Below are 23,474 nucleotides of genomic sequence, written 5' to 3' on the forward strand. Positions count from 1 at the left end.
CTGCAAGTAATGTTAAATTAGAGATCTAGCCTTGTAAAATAATTGCAATTTTTTGCTCTATATTTATAGAAACAACTTTTAGAAAGTAAAATAGTAGAGTTCCAAAAATTACGTAGCAGTGCTAGAGTACAAATTTTTGTAATAAAAATGGTGCACCCTAACTGAGACATATGATTCTTTCATAGGATTCCTAGTATCTAACCTACCCTTTCTTCCCCTATATTTATATTTACTTTGTAAATATGTATCAATGCCTGAAATATCTGAGTACTAAATGTGTGATGATACATAATAACTTTATTCATATTATTAAAAAAAAAGGAGTAAAATTATGATTTTTTTAACTGTATTGTGTAAGGTTATAATTTTTAACTGTGTACATGGGTGGTTCTTCCACCATAGAGTCTCCCATATATTTATAAAACTATGGTACAACAAGGATAAATATCCTGTTATAAGTTTATATACTCGTTGTAGTGAATTACTAATCAGTATTTTTTAGAATTGCCTTTTTTTAATTTACCTGAAATCGAACCTTAGCTTCTCCAATTCCCTGATAGATTGGATCCGATTTAGATTGAGAAAAGTCAGATAAAATTTATAAATTGCACATAAACTTATGCTGATATTTCTTTTTAAGTCAGCGGAGAAAAAAAAAAACAACTTAAAAACAATTAAGAAAAAAATTAAGAAATACAAATTTCCTAGAAGATATTTAAGGAAAGATTAGCTCGATAAAATTTATCACCGTAACTTTCCGGTGAAAAAATGAAAAAGAAAAAAAAAAGTTTTTATTTCTTATTTGTTTTAAGAAGAACTAAAATATCCGTGACTGCTACAAGTTGTAAACAATTGCAACATATATTTTCTTCTGAGTATTTTAGACTGTAAATATTATATATATTATAACAAAAAAAAGATGGTTGTCTTAAATAACCCACTTCTGCAGAAAAATAGATAGAAATGAAATAGCTTTACAACAGTTTTTTCCCTTTTTCCTAGGTTAGTAAGCTGATCAAATTTTTTAAATGAATAAATGAAAATAAGCAAGTAAAATCATATAAACATGACAACGTTTTTCAATTTAAAATAATAATTGCATTATTAATAGTTATGCTCTTTTAAAAGATATTAAAAAAAATAAAGAAAGAAGAAAAGAATTTTTCATAAATGGAAAATACATAAATAAGGATTACATTTTTTCCCAATTCATTCCTTAAATTAGAGCAAACGCAAATATAACTCAGCAAAAATTCAACCTGCTTTATACTCTCTTTATCCACATAGAACTCTATAGAAGTTCTTTGAAAGACAGGCTTAGTAATCAGGCCTTACATTCTGAGAACTCTATTGTGGCCGAAGCGCGCCAAACAATGAAAGTCCCATCAAAAGGGAGGGAAAATGTTTTGTTTTGGCTGCGCATCTTTTCTTTGCCGACGAAAACATTTGTTCCACTGCGCATTCAGATGGCGCTGCGACCAGAGTTTTCGGAATCTTTTGACTTCGGCCGTTCGAATACAGTTTCAGTGTACTGATGACTTTCTGATCGCGTAGAAAAGTGACGAAAAAAATAATTATTGGAAACAGTGTCATTTTATTGAAGCAATGTGCATGCATCTATTTATTTAGTCGCATTTGGATTACCATTTTTAGAATGTGATTTGGAATTATTTTTGATGACGGTGAAGGGTAAGTTCTTTTTCAAATATTGTTTTGAATAAATTAATAATATTATTTATTAATTGCACTTGAAGAAATTTTCAGATCGTTTATTAATTTAAAGGAGTATTTAATATAAAAAGGTGTTTTTTCGCTTAGCCATTTTAGTTTATTCGGCTAAAAGTATGAACAAAGAAAAGTTTCCAGGATTATCAATTCGATTCCTAATCTTGACAGAAAAGAAACTAAGAAATTTGAATATTTTCGTATGGTTTCATATTTAAATTTGTTCTAAAAAGGTTTTAGTGTGTCTTTACGCTTTTTAATTTGCCTAAATCTTGTTTATAAATAAATAATCGAAACAAACAACTTAATAAATGAGATTATTGAATAATTAGAATTGTTGATATAATTATAATCGACATAATATTTAGCATATAGAAATTATTTGATGAAGTCTTACAAATTTGGTCTACCTGAAATTAAATTAATTAACGGATAACTTTATAATTCTTAACACTTGCGTGAATATAAGATGGAATGTATATTTATAGAGAGTTTAACATCATAATTGGTTTAACAAAAATTTTACTATTCTTAACTTTTGTCATCTGTAGATGAAATAGTTTTTAGATTCGTCAGTTTGGGATCATCGGGAAAAAATGGATGAATACAGAACTTTTAAATTCAAAAACCGCTGCCCTTATTGGCTGAAACGGATTATCGGATGACTTTTACGATTAACAACTCTGAATATAATCAGAAAAAAAAAGAATATTGAGATTCTCAACTTTTGTTTACTTCAAATAAAATAGATAGGGATAACTTTAAGATTCTTAAGATTAATAACTCTAGTAAAAGAACTTAAGTTTTTAACTCTTGTGATCCCGCTTAAATAAGGCTGCAAAATTTTTAGCATTCATAACTCTCGTCATCATCAGGTGTAATGGGTTAATGGATTACGTTAATATTAATAACTCTGGTGATCATTGTATAAAGCGGAGAAACAGAAAACCTTTAAAATTCCATTTTCAAATTTTCATGAAATCCTCTTTTTATAATCAAATGAAATATATAAAGTATAAAGATTCATCATTATGTGAAAACTTGTTACATTTATGATTCAAACGTGAAATGATTTTTAATAGAGCTGTTTCTACTAACATCAAAGCTTTCACTTTTTCATTATAAAAATTGTTAAAAAATTGACATGCAAACTTCCGACTATAATTTAAATTTTGTCCTCACTGCGATTACTACGAAGTGTTTAATTTATTTTTCTGATTTGGGTTTGAAAATTGGCAATGAGAAAAAAATATTTGAAAATGGGAGTTTTTGAAAAACTTTTGTTAAAAACCGCATTTTTTTTTTCAATTTAAAATTAAAATCTGCTGTACCAAGACAGAATTTAGTTTGTTTTCAATCAAGATGGGAGATCGTTTTAAAACTGAGTTATAGTAAAGAAAAACGGTTTCGATTGATTTATAGTAAATAAATATTTTAAGTTTGTCTAGTTTATGCAAAAGGTATTATCTTTTAAACATTAAATTGAAAGAAATAATTTGAGTTAAAAATAGATTTGGAAATATTCTGAAGTGCTTAATACTAATTAATTTTTAAGCAGGATCTTTCAAAAAATTTTTTTTCCGATGTGTTAATCTATCCATATTGTGATTAGAGGTATTTAATCTTAAATTCTAAGCTACTTCTTGTGACCTGAGACCGGGATAGCCTGGTAGGCCGGGCGCTGGACTCTCGCTCGTGAGAGTTTGAATCCAGACTCCCGAAGATTCCCAGTTTAGTAAATGGTGTCTGGTGCACGTTAAATCTGTTGGGTCACAAAGTCCTCCATGTTCCCCTAACAAATTATACCTCTGGTTCACGTCAAAATTACGGTCTGTGGATGAATGGGTCCACGCCGTACAACAACTTTTTATGATCTGTTACTCCCTGGTGGCGATCGCATTAGCAAACTACACACCACTCAAACATGGCACCTTGTCCCATTATGTTTACGGCACCTAGTCCCATTATGTCCCATTATGTATCTTTAAACAGCCATGACGAGAATCGCACGTAATTTCAACCCTTATCAAACGACGTGGTCAGCGTCTGAGATGATATCCCTCTCTCCAAACTTCTACACCATAAATAATGAGAGGACTTGTTGCCACAACAGATTTAACGTGCGCCTTGTTTGTTGGACGCTGGCTGATCGGACTTTGCGCATGAAAACATTGAAAGTTAGATTGAATAGTTGAAAAACTAGTTGTGCAGAACGCCTTGGGCTAAATAAACAGGTAGCATAATTTCTTCGCCTGAGTTTAAGGTTATCAGACGTCCTCAAGTCTTAAGTCCTTCGAATTTCATTTGTTATCCTCAAAAACTGTCAGATTTTTTGAGGGCAGAAACTGTTCCCGAATTTTAGCAGGTGTCACCAAATAACTTCAAATTTCTCCAAAAATGTTTGCTCTTTTTTTATATATATGCAGTAAAATTTAAAAAAAAAGAAAGAAAAAGTAGAAAAAAAAAACATCGTACTGATATCAACAGATGAAAACGCTATACTCATCTGAAAATAATTTCAGCAAAAAATTAACAAATATTAATAATCATGTACTTAACCATTTATTTACTTTACGTGTGCGTTTGAATGCAAAATATAATATAATATTTCAAAACTGTGCTCAGTAAGGAAATCAAGTTTGATGAAGATAGTCTGATATTAGTTACCAATTTAAAAACAAAAAATCTTTGCTGTACATATAAATTAATATTTTCCATATATGTATGGATTACTTGAATTCATAATGTGCTTCGAGGAAGCTCCGCTGATTTGTTCTCAAATCATGGTTTGTAAATCTCTTCACCTTACCTTAGCCAAAGCTGCGCTGTTCAAATACTTTTCTTACGTTTGTTGTGTTGCCGTAAAGTTAGGCCACTAAAGTAAAACCGTTTATTTTACCATCTAGTAGTTTTGACCATATTTTTTTTTCAATGTGATATGCACGGGGTTGAATATTATTTAAACTGAAATGGTTGCAAAAATTTTCAATTACTATAGTAATTAGTTTATCATCATTTGAATATTCTTTAGCGGGCTCTTGAGAGCCCTAATCATATATTTTTTTGCATAAGTAATTTGCATAAAAATGCGACACATTTATGTAAAAGTTGAAAGTTAAAGTAAATATGAAGTATTCTTAACCATTGCTGATATTTTTACGGCTTCCTTTACAAATTTTTTTGGGGGATAAAATTATATTTTTCATTTATTAACCTATTACTGCAAAATTTTTCAGTGTTAAATAAAAAGGCGTTACATAAAAAAATTTATATTTTCTATTATTAGAGTAAAAGTAATTCATTTACGTCGCACTAGAGCTGCACTATGGGCTATTGACGACACTCTGGGAAACATCCCTGAGGATGAAGACATGCCATCATAATTTTGATCCTCTGCAGAGGAGAGGGCACCCCCTCTTCGGTAGCCCGACGACCTGCATGCGAAGTCGAACACTTGACGGTAGAACAGTTTAGCGAGGACCAACACCGCACTCCCTCGGTCCATACGCAGTCTAATCCAAGTGGTCGCCCACCCGCACACTAACCGCAGCCAGTGATGCTTGACTATTGGTCCACTGCGGGACTTTATCGGAGAACCCACCATCGGATCGGATCGGAGAACCCACCATCGGATCCGATCGGAGAACCCATCATAGTATAAAAATGTCTTAAATTTATTTTAGAAAAATAAAGTTTTTTTTCCTTCTAATATATTATGGTGTACAAGAACGTCTTAATTTTGCAAAATAAACTTTGAGAATGGAAGAAATTGAGTTACGAGGTTGCTATACCGCGGGAAAAGCCATTCATGACAAATTCTCTTTCCCCTACATAATTAATTTAAACGTTGAAGTATAGAAACAGCGAGTTAAGGTAAACCAAGTTTCCACAAAGTTTCAAATACTAAAATTGTCTTTAAAAATATCGAAATGTGCAAACAAATTATGTCAGGATTACTTAGGATTATATAGTAGAAAAATTGTCTTTCAATAACTTGTTTGTATATTGATATTTTGAAAACACTTCGGAATTTGAAACTTCACGCACTGTTAATTTTCTGGAAAAAATGGTTAAATAACAATTTACGTAATCGTTTTTTTTATCATATTCAAACAAAACAGTCAAATAGTCATAAATAATAAGATATTCAAACAGTTAACTGGGAGAAAAAAACCTTTATTAATTTCTTTCACCGGATACGGTTTAAACAGTCAGAATTTTATCGCACCAACTAGATCTTGGCTGCTAGGGTGTTGCGCCAATATCTCGCGGGTTCTTCACAGGCCGAAAACTCCGTGTACAAAATGGTGACTGGTGCACTCTTAATGTGTCGGGGTCACTAAGTCCTCCAAGTTCCCATAACAAATCAATATCTCTGGGGTTACTGGATCGGAGATTGATCGTGCTCTGGTTTAGGTCAAAATTACTATCTGCGGATGGATGGATGGTGTGTGAATGTGTCTCCCTATAAAACGGGATGTGACGTATGTATGTTGTATCCGGATCATCGTCATAGATATTTCTATATATTCTATATTCTTCATCAATAGCCCATTGTGCAGCTCTAGTGCGACGTAAATAGAAGTACCAGTACAAACTAGATCCACCTAATGAAGCCACGTAATTTCATGCAGATGGGTACATATTATAGCCGAGAGGGTTCAATCTCATGACCGACAGAACGGGGGTTCGATAACCAGCGTTGACACCACAATATTTCCTCCATTTCTTCAACGCATGAAGAGTTTTCAATGTTCATCACTCTCTAATTTGTGACCCTGGACTGTTAAAATGCGATATTCTCATTCACGCATAGATGGCAGATTTTGAAATCATGCTAGTGACAAATGGGTAAAAAACAGCATAGCTTTGTATTCATGATTTTTTAATCATACTAGTAGTAAACGGTTTGAACACGGTAAAAGTAAAAAAATAAATGCTCTTTACCTTGAACTTTATGGTTAATTTAATAGACACATTGCTGCCGGTTATTTTACCGTAGTTTTAGAACGAAAGTTCTAACAGTGTGGTTTGCTCCAGATTTACCTGAACTTTTTTTCCGTACTTAAAAGTTTAAAATACAATGGAGTTAAAACTGAAATCTGAATTGAAATTTTTATCCCGCGATACAGTGCCCTCTTATTTAAAAAAAAGAATTATAATAAATTAAAAAAAAAATTAAGACGCAGAACACTGGTGCCAAAGACGCGAAATTTTAGATCGTTTTTGTTATATCACAATTGTGTTATGTATTCTTCAATGTAACTGAGTGCATTATATGCATGCTAAATAAGTATAATATGCTACAATAATACGCGTAAGGTTCTTAGTACTAATACAATTGATATATTCTTTGATATAGAAATGATTTAGTTATAGAAGTGAAAAACTATTTATTTATTTAGAAAGTTTGGTCAATTTGAGTTTGAGTAACGAGTTTGTTCAACTTGACTAAATTGTCGAATACGGAGTATGACTCCTGAAACGATTTTCAATTTTTGTTACGAAAGGGAATGAATTTTTTCCATCTACGAAAGAATTAGCATATTTTTAGAAAATATTTTTGCTAAATGGAGTATAAATTAGAGTTAAAATAATTTTGCTCGCCGCAACGTATAAATGATATAAGCAGATACATTAAAGGTTAGAAAACCTAATGATTACGCTTTAAAGTTCTGATAAATGTTTTTTTATAATATTTCTTACTGTTTTAAAAATTTCCTTTTTAGTTCACTATCACTGAAAAAAAAAAACATAAGTCTAAAGTGCGTAATAAATCGAATGATAATCGAAAAAGTGATAGAAATTTTTGTAGAAATCCAATTTTTTTTATTTGTAGAGCTTCTCTTAGAAAATTTTTGTTACTACAATTTTTCAAGTTGTAATTTTCAAGTTTTTAAACTTTTTCTTTTGACTTATTGATGATTCAAAGACGATATTTTTTCGTATTATCAAAAAGAATAAACTAGAAAAAAAGATATGCGGTGTAGAAAAAAAGATATGCGGTGATAAAACGTTGCATAGCGTTTGTCGGACTAATTAGATAAGCTGTAGACTTGTCAATGCATTTTCAAAAGTTTAACTGGCTTGCAATTGAACACCTATGGAGTGGGAGTAAGGGAAGGATTACTTTCTGCAAATACATGTAGGTCCATGTCCATGACCAGCTACCTTTTTTATTTTCATTTTTATGTCTTTTTCTTTCTTCCGTTTTTTCTCCCATCAAAATTGGTTTAGTAGCGTGGTTCATTTTTTTGCAAATTTCTGTAGGCAATAGCCATTTTTAATTCTTGTACATTTAAACTAGTTGTGATCAGGGTTGGGGTTTTGGACGTCCTAAACTGGTTTTGGACAGGACACGTGGGTTTTACTGTCTTAAACTGGGTTTTACTGTCCTAGACTGGGTAAAACTGTCCTAAACTGGGTAATACTGTCCTAAACTGTCTTAAAGTGTCCAAAACCTTGAACTTTGTTAAAAGGTAAAAATTCTATAGGTGTAACCATTGTACACATAATAATTACATGTATCAATAAATATTTGATATTTTTTATACAATTTACTATAACTTATTAAAAGAAAATAATATAATATAATAGGAAAAGGCTTAAAATTATTTTTGAAGCTCCACAATTCAGTGAACAACAAAAGTGAATACCTAATCCTTTAAATATAACTATGATTTTAATACTGATAAATAATATTTATGCATAAGGATAAATATGGCAATATTAAAAATAATAATTTTTCTTAAAAAAAATACTAAATTTGTTAAAAAATTAACCTTTTATTTTTCACAATATTTTTTTAAAAAAATTTTGATAATTTCTGCATCACAGGATGATAAAAAAGACATCTATTTAAAAAAAAATTGTTTTTAAATATAAATACATTAGTTTAAATTGAAAATGCAAAATAACTGAAAAATGTATTAACAGTTTTGAAGGGCATAACATCAGTTTCAGTTACTGACACTGGTGATGTATCACCACTATGCTAAAAGAATTGAACATGAAATAAATAAAAGTATTCTTGAATAGTACTATAGATAGATAAACCTGTTTATGACTAACCAAGCACTTAGTCCCTTCCCTAATATCTTAATCTGTATGNAACGACACTTTTGCGCAATGAAACCTCTTAAATATTGTTCAGATAAAATTGTGACATAATTTGAGTAAAAGGGTTTTGGACAGTTTAGGACAGTTTTGGACAAAGGGGTTTTGGACAGGACGGTTTAAACCGTGGATTAATCCATTCTGTCCTAAACCTTGCCAACCCTGGTTGTGATTTTTACTTAACTCGCAATTAAATAAAATATTTATTAAAAAAAAATCCCCCTGTGATTTTCAAATACTGAGAACCAATCGTCATAGTTCTACAGTTTAACCTCAAATATGATAAAATAATAGAGCTAACTGATTATTAGTAACAAAATCAGACAGAAAAATTTAATTTATTTGGAAAAGCATACCCTTTTTTTGTAGATTTGAGTTGCTTTCGACCATTAAAATAAGGGAATAGAGACAGTTCAGAAAATATGACCAAAATAGGTTGATCAGGCGGAGTTATCGAAAGATAAGGTTTTTAATGTTAATTTAATATTTTGCAAATTTCGTATTTTTTGCCTAAAAAAGGGGTATGTTTATTCGGAGATTTATTGTTGACTGCCAATGGGAAAAATAATTAGCTTAAATTATGCAGGTAATTATATAGGCTTTAATCTTTTCTAATCACTTCAACCAGAATTTTCCTCCACTTTGTTGCTTATCAAAACTTCAACCACTATTTGGTGCAAACTATCACACGCAACATTAAAGTGAAGAAAATAATAAATTTAGTAAAGTAGTGTAAAATCCAAGTATTTTAGGCGGGCTAAGTGGGAGGTTTTCGTGATTTTCCTCTCCATGTAACGCAAATACAGATTAATTTCATCAAAAAGTCCTCCACGAAGACTAGTTTGTTCCAATGCTTGATCCAGGGGTTCGCTTGTCTTCTGGATTGGGTTTAAAGTTACAAGGCTTCGGAATTGAACATTGCTAGTCGTAAACTCAGAATTCTGTTGGTTGTTCAACGCCTATTATTAAGTAAAGTTATATTAAAAATAACCTGTCGAGTTTTTTCGCCGAATTCTGCTTATAAAACTGCAATTAACTTTACACTAGCCTGGTGCTTGATATTTAATTTTGTTTAATTTAAAATGAAAAACATGGGGTGAATCTATTTTAATAAGAGACTTTTATTACCCTTAGAATTCACTGGACTTTTTTTTTGTTGTTTCAAATGTCACAAAAATAAAATTTTTTGTTTTTGACTTAGCTTGAAAAAGGAGGTTTTAATTTTTTTTAAAATTTTTACTTTGATTGAAACTTAGTTGGGGGCTCATCAGACCATAACCTTCGTAATCACCTGATGTTCAATTCATTCCACTTTTTTTTAAAGAGCTCAGATAATTTACGAGTAAACTATGTAAAATTAAAAAAATTTTCAAAATATAAAAACACATGAAAATAGTGGAAATATCATTCAGGATTACACGAATGAAGAGTTCATTTGAATGAAGAATTGCTGTTCTGTACAAAAAAAAAAAAAAAAAAAAAAAAAANGATAAGCTGAGTCTCTGTCTCTAAAAAAAAAAAAAAAAAAAAATTAACGCTAGTAAGATCAAGATTTTTTCTTTGTAAGATTCAAACTATTATTTTTTAATTTTTAAATCCCCTCACAATTTGCCTGCATTTTGAGAATTTGAAAAAAAAAAAAAAGCCATTACCATTAAGGCTTTCTCCTACGGTACCGCGTCTTCTTAAGTTCACATAGTTGATAATAAAGCAGGGAGTTCGTAAATGTTTTAAAGTGACGATCGTTTTTGAAATATTAATGAGTTGTTCAGATGCAATTGGAGAAGAAATGAAATAAAACAAACTAAAATAAATGCAAATGTTGCAAAATCAGACACAAAAACTTTCTTAATCAGAAAAAAATGTCTACATGAAAAAACCAACCTTAATTATCTTTCAGTAAACGTCTTCAAAATTTTTTTAGATCCGTAAATTTTGAAAAAGTAATTTAATTCTTAACTGATTCAAACCTTAAGGGACATATATGTCATAATATCCCATCAAACTTTCCAAATAGACTATAAAGCAAAATAGACTATAAAGCAAAATAGATTATAGGCAAAATAGACTATAAAGCAAATAGACCAATTTTAACAATAGATTTGCACATAAGTCTTTTGATCTTTTCTTCTTCTACTTGGATTGTTTCATTCTATTTTATAACTGTCGTTGAACAGTCGACCCAATATTTGTTTTACAATTACTAATGTTCAATTCCGTAGCCTTGTAATTTTGAACCCACTCCAGAAGACAAGGGAACTCCTGGATCAAGTATTGGGAGAAATTTGTCTTCGTAGAGGACTTTTTTTAGGAAACACATTTGAGTTACACGGCGAGGAAAACCACGAAAACCTCCCGCGGCAGACCAGACTTGCAAAGAGACTCTAATCCTTGATATTTATACTACTGGGGATACTTTTAAGCCATCACTGTGGTCGGCGTGTGCCGATGGCAGAATTCGTATTCAGCAGTCATCGCTGGGATTCGAACCCGGTTCACCTCATTACAAGGCGATCCCCCCTTGAACGCTTTGTCGCCTGAGCCCCCACGGCCCTACTTGGATTATTGGCAGCACTTGTAAAACTGTTATGACGGCATACGACATATTTGGAAGAAATTACATATTGGTGAGTATGTATGCATCATTTGAGGAAAATAGCTTAAATAGAGCTAAGAAAAAGTAAATGCCGTAATATAAGTATTATTTATATATCCTTTATGTGGGTTTGAATATATATATATATATATATATATATATAATAGNTTTTTGTTTTTGACTTAGCTTGAAAAAGGAGGTTTTAATTTTTTTTAAAATTTTTACTTTGATTGAAACTTAGTTGGGGGCTCATCAGACCATAACCTTCGTAATCACCTGATGTTCAATTCATTCCACTTTTTTTTTTTAAAGGGCTCAGATAATTTAAGAGTGAACCATGCAAAGTTACCAATAATTTTTAAAAAATACTAAAACTCATGAAAATAGTGGAAATATCATTTAGGAGTTTAGAAAGACTAAGAAAACGAATGAAGACAGCGCTTTGCTGTTCTACACAAAAAAACTTTAACACTAGTAAAATCAAGACTTTTTTTTTTTTTTTTTTTGAAAGGTTCAAAGTATTATTTTTTAATTTTTAAATCTCCTCGCAATTTGCTTGCATTTTGATAATTTGCAAAAAAAAGTCACCATTTGAAGTTTTATAGTTTACTCTTGGTTTATCTGGAAAATAAATCACCCTTTGAAACTTTATGGTTTATTTTTGGTTTATCTGAACTCACTTTGTTTCAATATTGTAAATTTTAAATTACTAATGAAGATGAAAACAGAATTTTGCCATTAAAATTTTCTCCTACGGTAAAGTGTCTTCTTAAGTTCGCATTGTTGATCGTAAAGCAGGGAGTTCGTAAATGTTTTAAAAAGTTATAACTGTCGTTGAATAGCCGACCCAATATTTCTTTTACAATTACTAATGTTCAATTCCGTAGCCTTGTAATTTTGAACCCAATCCAGAAGACAAGGGAACTCCTGGATCAAGTATTGGGAGAAAGTTGCCTTCGTAGAGGACTTTTTTTTATTAAACTAACCCGCATTTGAGTTACATGGCGAGGAAAAACACGAATACCTCCCCCGGTTGATCCGACTGCAAAGGGACTCTAACCCTTGATATGTATACTACTGAGGATACTTTTAAGTCATCACTGTGGTCGGTGTGAGCCTGGGATGGAATTCGTATTGAGCAGTCATCGCTGGGATTCGAATCCGGTTCACCCTATTGCAAGGCGATCCCCTCTTGAGCTCTCTATCCCCTGAGCCACCACGGCCTTACTTGGATTATTGGTAGCACTTGTAAAACTGTAGAAATTACATATTGGTGAAGATTTATGCATCATCTGTGAGGAAAATAGCTGTGAGTAAAATAAGTAAGCTTACTGAGAGGCATTCCTGTTTGCAGCTCATCTGATTGCTAAGCAATAAATTTTGTTTCTTAGCATAAAATAGTTTTTTCTTCAAAAGTTGAAACTATTCTAATAAACTGTAAGTTGTATATCAATAAATTTGCTTTGTTTGCTTAGGTCCGTTTAAATCACATATAAAGCACCTAATGAAGAGGGATTTGTGATTAACCTATGTATGCTAAAATCAATTCGGTTTATTTTTTAATAAAAAAATAACTCAAAATTGGGGAAAAAATTACATTTACAGAAATTTTAAAAAACAGTTTATTTTCGTTAAAAAAGAATTTTAATATTTTTTCTTGAATGAGTTAAAAAATATTGTGGAATAAATGAATTGAATAAATAAATTTTACATAAATTTTGGTTCATGCAAAGTTGCATCGTTTTTTTGTTAAAATTTGTTCATAAAATTCGACTACTACAGTAAAAGTCGAAAAACAAAACACAAAGTTGGTAGCTGTTCATGACCTGAACATTAGCAGGGTTTCATAATTTGCCTAATTCTGTTGACCAGGTGGGACCTCGAAAGTGAGAAAAATATCCTTACGTAACATCTGAACAGCCCCTTACACCGGTGAACTTCCCCTCCACCTTTACGACAAACCACGCTTTTGAGATCTATTTGTGCAGTGCACATAAAGCATTTTAAAACAATCACTTTATTAAAACATCATTTAAAATTAAGACCTTATTGTTATAACAAATTTGATGAATTCACAATCCTAATATTATTTCGCTCTTAAAACAGGCTTTCATAATAAATTCAATCTACATTGTTTGGTGCTCGATCTGATTGCGATTGGTAAATACCATTTAATACCTAGCCTTTAACTCTAATTTATAATAATATAATTCACTCTTAAACAACATAATTTTATATCGGTTATAAGTTTAGATACCTATTTAAATATATTTAGTTACCGATTTAAATATTTTTAGCTTTTAACCTTTAATTTGGAATAATAATCAAAATTAAAAAATGACATAACGGTTGATATAAAGCCACATAATAATTTAAAAAGGTTAATAAGTTTAGATACTAATTTAGATGATGTATTAATGTTTAAAATATTTCGTAATAAGGTAATATCATAGATTACGTCATAATAAAGAAACACAATTTTTAAGTTTTAAGCTTTTAATTTGGAATAAGAATCAAAGTAAAAAAAGAATCATCAGCATAATAATAGATAAATAACGTAATATAGAGCAACATAATAATTTAAAACGCTGTTAATAAGATACCGATTTTAATATGTTTATCGTAACATGTTTAGTTATAACATAATATCATAGATTATGTTACAGTATGTAAACAACACTTTTAGTTTCAAGTATTTAGTGCTGGAATAACAATCAAAATAATAATAATAATGAAAATAATAGGAAGAAAAAGAATAAAAGCGGCGTGGATTTGCAAAAATAAATATTTAAAAAAAAATCTTTAAATTAGGGATAGAAAATATTTTATAGGTAAACATTAAATATATTTAATTTTTATCAAATATTAACATCCTAAAAAATCAACATACAGCTGAAAAACTGGATCATACCACGTGATTCTCAGGTTAATAAGAATGTGCCAACGACAATGGAAAACTGTTTTAAGTCATTGCGTTTTAATGTTTCATTGAGATACAGCTGGATCGCTAAATATTGCGAGCTCCTTAATTATTAAAAAAAGTATTTTAACGATATCGGGACACTTGGCAGTTATATAATGTATAGAGTAAACTAAAATAATACTTTTAGAATGTGTGTTAAGCACTTAATTTCGTGTTATTTAAATGACAGAGTACGAAGCTTTTGAATTCCTGTAAAATGATGTTTAAAGGTTTAATGAATTGAACAACTCATTGATATGGAAATAGTTTTATTATTCGATGACACGTTGTCGAAATATGACGACATATCGTGAGAAAAAGAAAATTTCAATTTAATGGCGGACAATAAAGGGTGTTGCCAGCCATCTTTTACAATAACATATTTTCAGCTTAATTCAACAATGGACAATTTCCTAACTTAGTCAGTCTGGCGCTCTTGACACAGTTTCCGTCTTTGCTGCAGAATTCAGGTGATATTTAAAAAAAAAATTGGAATCATTAGTAGTTTTATTCTATTTATAAATTTTTCTGGAAATTCTATTATATAACAATTGATTAATTTATTTTTTCAAAAAGAGTAGTATTATTTAAACTTTAAAAGCTTATTAATCTAAGTTTCGGGCAACATAGCAACAAAATTTTTTTTTTAATTGATGATGTTTTTATTAGTGTGTTTTGCAAAGATTCTTCACAAAGAACAATTACTTTTCTAAAGAAAATTGTTGGAACTTTGAAATGGATAAATAAATGTTAACAAAATTATTATTATTTAAAAAAAAAAATGCTAATTTGGTGAGAGTTTTAAGCTTAGTAATCCTGAGAAATGTTTTCTCTGTTATTCGCCAAAGTAAATAAAATTAAGTTGTTGTATAGCCATTAGTAACATTAAGCTGTTGTTCGCCAAAGAAAAAAAAATCCACAGTTTAAATGTTAATGGCCTTAACGAGCCTTAGCCGTGTTAAATGCCTTGAACGCGATGCACAGCTTTATTCTTATTCCATCTTGCTGCAATGAGCAGTCCGGGCTTTTAGAATAGGAAAATAGTTCTGATATTCAGATATTTAAAAAGAGTCAATTTTTTCCCCTTTTTTTTGCCAACTTGGTGAGAGTTTTCTACCACTATAAAAATCATTAAAATCGAAGAATAATTGTCTTTTTTTCTTTTTTTGCAAATTAAAATCCCAGACAATGGTGTAATTTTTCGAACATGAAAGAGTTCGAACAAAAACCTCTTTTTCTTTTTTTTTCAAATCTGTAGTATTTCTTCCCATTCACATTTTGCGCTATTTTCATAAATGAAGGGGGGTGATGATTGGAAACGGACGAATTTTAACTTAACAGTCATCTATAGGTGCTACTAACTCACATCAATCACAATAACAGCAGATTATTCTCTAAAGTACAGCATTTCATGTGATGGCAAGGGCTCCGAAAAACAGCCTTTTGAAGGAGCTCTTTAAAATTCTTTCGAAAAATTCATACTTCCACCCATAGTGTAGAAAATAATCCATTTAAAGACTACTATTTTTCTATCTATACTATACTATCTTTCTATACTATACTTTATACGCATACTATCTTTCTCAAAAGAATTGTCTGAACTTAGGGATGAACAAATATCTTAACTATGTAATGAAAAAATTTCACTTACCTGTAAACTTCAGATAGGAAAATTGGACATGTTTTGAGAGCTTTAAAAATGTTAAAGTTTAACCCTTTAATGGCCACTTATCTTTAGTAAAGGTAAAGAATTTTTGGAATTGAAATTGATATAAGAATAGTAATTGTTATAAGTAAATAAACTCATTTAGCTTATAAAAAATTAATCTAAATTTTAATGCCATTTTCTTTGGTGGTAAGTAAATTTACCACGACATATTAGGAACGTATCGACTTTCATTCTTCTTTATTTATAAAATAAATTTTATAAATGCTACGAACTTCAAAAGGAATTATGTATTTTATAACTTTTATACGTCTTCTTAAACTAACAAATGGTTACCAATTTTATTCAAACGCACTTCAAGAAAGCTGAAGTAATTAACAAATGGAAACCTAAATTAAAAGTGGTAAAAAAGTTCATAATGGACTTTAAAAAGTGGTAGTAAGTATACTTACCAGGGCCTTAGAAGGAGTTAAGTGGTAGCTTTAGAGCATGGAAGGCCAACGCATGGCACGCTTGCCCCAATGTAGGATTTTGTTCCGTTAAACAGGCATTTCAAATGTTTGATTTTGACCATATTTTTCTGAGACTTAAAAATCGCATTTTCTGCCGCTATTTAAAGTTTGGGAAGCAGAAAATTAAATATGATTTTCCTTAATGATGGCCCTTAAAATATATTTGTATGATTCTCTTACAAATGAACAAATTGAGGGTTGTAAATTAATATTTAAGCTAGGATAAAAAGAAAATACTAGTGAAATACAGCAAATTACTATTGTGGAAAGTAGGAGCACAATACGAAAAAAAAAAAAAAAAACNAAACGAGAACACCTTAATAACTTTTATTTAATGATTGGATATTTGCTCACTAGGTCTCAGTCTTAGTAGTTCGAGGGCCAAACCTTAAATATGCTAATTATTTAGCGTAAGTGATATTTTAATTTAGAAATTCAGAAGCAAGAGTATACTTTCTCTAAATAAACAAACCTTTCTTTATTTTGAAATTTTGAAATTTTTTTTTTTAAATTTCATAACCGGCGTTGAGCAGTCGACTCAATTCTGAGTTTACGTCTACCAATGCTCAACCCCGTAGCCTTGTAATTTTAAACCCAATCCAGAAGACAAGGGAAGTCCTGGAGTACATTGAGGCAAACTAGCCTTCATCTAGGACTTTTTAATTGAATTAGCCCGCATTTGCGTTACATGGAGAGAACTATGAAAACCTCCCATGGTTATAGTCCAATTGCAAGAGAATTCTTTTTCATGACAATTATATTTTTTATATTTACAAATGATATTCTCTTCAGCACTATAGTCGGTGCAAGCTGTGAACAGAATTCGTATTAAACAGCCATCGCTAGGATTCGAACCTGGGCCACCTCATCGGGAAGAGAACACTCTAGTCCCTGAGCCACCGTCGATTGTTACCTGGTCCGAAAACACTTCTGAGGATAATCTAAAGACATGCCATCGCTATTTTGATCCTGAGGGCATGGTTTCATGCTCTGATAGCTGGATGATCTGTGCGCAAAGTCGAGAATTTTACAGTAAAACTGTTTAAAGAGGACTGATTTCGCACATCCTTGATCTCTTCGCAAGCTGATCGAAACGGCCACCCCACCGGTTACTGACCGCTGCCAGTGATGCTCGATGATTTACCGGGATCCGTGTTTTGAGATCAATCAACTGGGAGAGTTCTCTTATTAATCATCTTATTATTAATATCATAGTATTAATTAATCAAAATTTGTTTGGATATCAGAGAAAAAAAGATTTACGAATTTCACGATATTATCTAAACTTCTTTTGAAGGTCTAATCCACCAAACAAGTCTTGCCAAACATTTTGATTCAAAGCGATTTCATAAGCAGAGATTGTTAAGACGGGTTCTGTTTTTGATAGTAAAGTTTATTTACATTCAATACATTACTTACTTGCTAGAATTTATTAATAAACCCTAAATTTCAAAACAAACTTTTTTTTTTTTTTTTTTTACTTAAAAAAGTCATCCGAATAAATTTTCCAATAATTTTTAATTTGAAGACTGCTTGTTACTGCATATTGAGTGTTCTGTATTTTAAAATCGTCAAAAATTAAAAAAAGTCGAAAATTTGTGTGAATGCAACTGAAAACATAGAGTTGAAAAACAATTTTTCGAGTTAAAGTTTCGAGTTAAAGCTATTTAAAAGTTTCGACCGGCAATCAAACAGGTTTTAAAGTTCTGTCCAAACATCTTCATACTGATTCGTAAATAAAAAAATACCGTCTTAAAAAAAATATTGATATGAAATGTAAATTTATTGTTCTGTTTAAAAAGCTAGGGGGATATTATAAACTTAACACAAAATTCCCAATTGCATATGTAATTTGCATATGCCCAGCAACATATTGCACTAATTTGCATATGTAACGTTATGAATTGTCACATCTTTTTTGATAAATCATATTCTACATTAAAAAGCAATTAATAGTGATTTGAAAAAAAAATTAAGTCTGCAGATTAAAGTCGATATTTTGATTTGAACTCATCCGCTAACGGAAAGGGGGAAAAAAATCCCTAAATTGAATTAATATTTAGGCTCATGATAAATGACTTTCTAATGAGTTGTCATTTTTGCGTTTTATCCTCAGTCAATCATCGATAATTAGCTATTTACCGACGGTTCGATATGAGGCGCATTAATAACGCTCTGGTTGACAGTCGATATTTCGAACATTTATTGCCTTCTTTTTCACCATTCGAACATTTTATAATCGATTATTAACTCCTTAAATACTTATTCAGATAGAACAGTAATCATTATTATTTCTATTCTCTTCTTTTTTTCATAAAAAATTAGGGTTTTGCGAGTTTTATTTTGTCGCTAAGTATATGTTTGAACGGCTTATTTCCTCGAGGCCAATTTCAAACGTCAATAGGCTTGGACGACAATGAAAATTTTAGATTTGCTTTCAATCATCTTAAATAATTTTTTATATATGAGCTTGTGATTGTTATTTACTATGCTACAGATTTCTGTTTTACTTTATAATACACCCGTCGTTGAATAGCAAACCCACTTTTAAGTTTACAACTACCAATAACTAGCTTAACTCATCCCCGCCCACGCAAAGGGGCATCCGGGGACACTCTGAAAGTTCGAAGTGCGCGCAACAGTTCAATCACATGTTCAACATTTTCAAATTAGAGTTTTAATAAATAGGTAGCATATTAAATATGAAATTTACAATTACCAATGTACAACTCCGTGGCTTTGTATTTTCGAACCCAATCCAGAAGACTAGAGAACTCCTGGATCAAGTATTGGGAAAAATTTGATTTCGTGGAGGACATTTTGATGGGAACTAATTTTTGATCAGAAATACTTTACGTTACGTGGAGAGGAAAATCTCCCATGGTCAGAATATGACGGAGACTTTATGTACTTTTCATCAGCACTGTGGTCTATGTGATTTCGTATCGACCATAAACGCTGAGATTCTAATCCGGTTTACCTTATTGGGAGGCAAGCGCTCTATCCCCTGAGCCCCCGCTGCTTATGCTACAGACTGTGTTTACTTTATTGTGTTAAAATTGATTTTAAAAGCTCTTTTTTTATTTTTCATAAATAGCTAATTAATTATGTTATAGATCGCTACTTTATCAATATTTACTTTACTATACATTTGCTTTTAATCTCCCTTTATTTGCCTTTCACAACAAAGCTAATTACTGGGTGCTACATATCGTGTTTTGCTTTACAATTATTTGCTTTAAATTATTTCAAGATAAATTCCCCTCTACGAAATCTTAAGTAATAACCTTAAGTAATTTGTTTGCATTTCATGCTTTTAAATTTTTTTCTTTCTAGCATTTGAAATTTTATGGTTTAGTCTAAGTTTGCTTGAACTCCATTTTCTCTAAACTTTAAATTTATTTATTATTATTATTTTTTTAAAAATTAAATTACTTATGCAGATGACAGAAAATTAGGATGAAGGAGATTTCTCTTAACAGTTTGCCACTGGGTTGAGCTTTTTTCTCTTTTTTTAGACGTCTGGTTATTGACGATGCTTGAATTATTTTTCCCTAAAACTTCATTATTGAATTACACATTTTCAATCAATTTGCAGACTAACATTTGTGAACTTAACCAATTAGAACTTAGATCTAATAATCAAAAATGAATTTCCACATGAGGTACCAAAGGTACAAAAGGTACTTGAGGTACAGGTACCAAATCTCCACTTGACTGCTGCTTGTATTCTAATGAGTTGGAATAATTTTCTTCTTTGTCTTTTTCGGAACTCTGAAAATTTATCTAACGCAATTTCAAACCACAAAGAAAAAGAAAAATGTGGTGAAATCTTTCCTTTTTTTTCCATAAAAATATTGCACTACGCTGTCTATGTACTATTACAGACTGCATAAAAAGAAAAAAACCTAAAAAGAAATTTGAATTAATATTAAAAAAAAAAAAAAGATCATATGTACTTTGGCAAAAACTGGTTTTGGTTCCTAAATAACCATTTACTTTCAACTACTTAAATATACAAGAAAATTTCAGACAAAATATAATTTCGTGATATGAATCACGAATTGAAAAATTATATAATTCTCCAGTCTAAATTTTACCATTAAATTTGTTTATCGTTCTTAAAATAAATAATTGAAAGAGATTTTGTTATGAAAGTATAATTTGATGACGTTTTTAAAGCGATGTTTTTGTTTCGCTTTAAACTTCTAGAAATCATTTATTTTAGTTAAAAATCTGTAATTTCCTTTTACTTTTTTGTTCAATATTTTAAACATAGATTTTTCAAGACAATTATATAAATCAAATCTGGGCTATTAAGCTCTTTAAACTCTAAATGCAAGATTTGTTGTGTCTATCTTGACGCTTATGTTGATCATTTCGAATTTCACTCTTTTTTTTGCCTTTGGTTTTAAAAGTGGAGCTTGTATTTGTCTTGGGGAAAAAAATGATCGAAATTGAAACATCCCCTCTTTTCTGTTTATTTTTTCTGATAAGAATATTCTCCAGAACTTTAAATAATTCCTATTTCTGAGGAGTATTATTTGGAAAAAAAAAACTTGTTGATAATAAAAATTTTTGAGTTTTTTTTCCTGCTAAGCTATCGTAGCAGATTTTCAAGAATAAAAAGAAAGTTCCTGCAAATTTGTTTGATCAATATTTTTTTTAAAAAATTTAAAGTAAAAGGTATATTGAAAAAAAGTACCTTGTTAGTAATTAGAAAAATTCAACAAGTGATTCAATTCGGGATGATTAATCAGAACTTAATATAAATAAATACTTATTCCGATAATATAAGATATTTTAAGAGTAAATAATACATAAGGATTAACGGAAAGTTTACTAAAAAAAATCTTTCTCTACCTCATACTGTTTAACAAAATGATTAAAACTCTTGGATAGTGCTAAAATTCTTCTATATTTCAATAATTACAATTATTGAATTTTCATATAGCAATAATATATAAATAATAATTTTTCGACCAGTAAATTTCTTAAACTTTTTTTATTAAATTGAAATACATTTATCATTTTTTCAATATTCTTACTTTATCAAAAGATTAATTTCTTAGAAGACTAAAGATATTTTTAAAAAATTAATCAATACAATATTTGTTGCAATATTTTTATATATTATATAATTGTATTTACAATTAAAAATGCATAAAATATTAAAACTTGCTTTCAAATTCAACTTTTTATCTTAATTATTTAAAAAAAAATTCATATCATTCATATCAATATTCATTTTTAAAAAAAATATTCATTTAAACTCATACGTATTTAGTTACATTGAATTCAGGTTCAACGGTTCCAATCAAAACGTTAAATTTAACTATAGTTTGTCTAAAGTAAGAACTCCCCTAGCCATTCGTCTGGACCCGTGGCGGTGACTATGGTAACGAGTTATAACTATTTCAAGTAGGGGTGTTTGGTCATTGTTTAGAACAGGTTTTGGCTCGGGTCGGCGAGTGAAAGGGAATCTTTTTCTTCGGTCTACTGTGTTAGCCCTAGAAAGAAGAGAAGCTTCCCTTCCTTAAATGCGCTATTCTTGTTTCCATAGCAGCAGACGGCTTCAGGCTTTGTGGTGGGGGGATTTCTTACCGTCGACAAACTATAATAGCGCACGAGAGGCTTTTTTCGGTACTTTTTTTTCCAATTTTAATTTTTCCGTTTTCTTTTAAATTTTTTTTTTCTTCTTTCGATGTCTTTTCCCCCTTGATTCAAGAAGGGAGGGTTAGAACTTTTACAGGTCTAATTATTGACCATTGAACACATAACCCATCACGATTCACCTATTTTCATAGAACATCCCCAATTACAAATCTTTAGAAATATTGTTACTCCCAAATCAACACAAGGAGATGACTTATTAATTTAACAAAATAAAGTTTCAACATTAGGTTGTTGAGATATTTTCTTCCAGTAAATCTGTATAAGTTTGTAGCGTATCTACCACTAAAAAATTACAACTACAATTCACTAGTATATAAGACATGTTAACTCGACTCAATGTCGAGGTACCTTTTCATAGATGACGGTTGACATGGTCGAATACTCCACTCCCCACAAGTTCTAAAAAGAGCTTTTCAAACTGTGCGACAGTTCAAATATTACGTAAGCACTTAACTGGGGTGTGTGATTTCTTATTTTTGAGGATAAACGGAGAAGGAAGGGTGAGTGCAATGTTTGCGTAAGACATTAAAGTCCCCGTATTTGCAACCTTTTCTTAAAATTCAAAGTAAAAAATGCAGCAGCAAAAAAGTTATGCCTAGAAAATATTCAAATTTGGAATAGAAGTGAAAATTGGAGAAAGAAAATTTTTTGAAAACAATTCTTCGAATTGTTTCAGAGGTTGGTTAAGAGATTTGATTACATAAGAAAAACGCAAAAGATTCCTAAAGAATATTCTATTCAAAATTTAAAAAATGAATGAAAACGTTAACTTTGCTTAATGCTAAGTTTATTTAAACTCCAGAATTAAATTACTACAGTAAAAGTCAAAGTTCACGCAAAATCGGGGGGAGGGCTATTTTTTCTGTTGGCAACATTTTTCAATACAAATTCATCAGTTTTCAGATCTTTCTTGAAATTCAGGAACACTTTTTAAACTCTTAAGTAAATTTTGTTCTGTTTTATTCTTCGTGAATGTGGATTGATACTATTGCAAAATGTATATTTTTCAACAAGTGCAGTACTAATTTTAACTAATATATAAGAGAGAGAGAGAGAGAGAAAAAAGCAACAAAAAAAAAGATTTTTCCAGAGCTCAGTTGTATAATGAATGTGGAAATTGTTATCTCAATGTGGACTTAATAATAAAAAAATTGTATTTTTCAACAAGTACAGCGCTAATTTTTACTGACACACAAGGAAGGAAAATAACGATAATTTTCA

At 30.4% G+C, this 23,474-nt stretch overlaps 1 long non-coding RNA gene across 1 annotated transcript in view; it reads left to right on the forward strand.

Annotated features, from left to right (window-relative positions):
- Nucleotides 1–1,314: 1,314 nt before the first annotated feature.
- The window catches only part of LOC110282747 (uncharacterized), a 386,010-nt gene continuing 363,850 nt past the window's right edge, over nt 1,315–23,474 (forward strand). The window contains exon 1 of the long non-coding RNA XR_011636063.1: nt 1,315–1,689. This is a non-coding gene — a long non-coding RNA (uncharacterized lncRNA). The remainder of the gene's footprint in view (nt 1,690–23,474) is intronic.

Source organism: Parasteatoda tepidariorum, chromosome 1 (assembly GCF_043381705.1).
Source record: "Parasteatoda tepidariorum isolate YZ-2023 chromosome 1, CAS_Ptep_4.0, whole genome shotgun sequence".
NCBI lineage: Eukaryota > Metazoa > Arthropoda > Arachnida > Araneae > Theridiidae > Parasteatoda > Parasteatoda tepidariorum.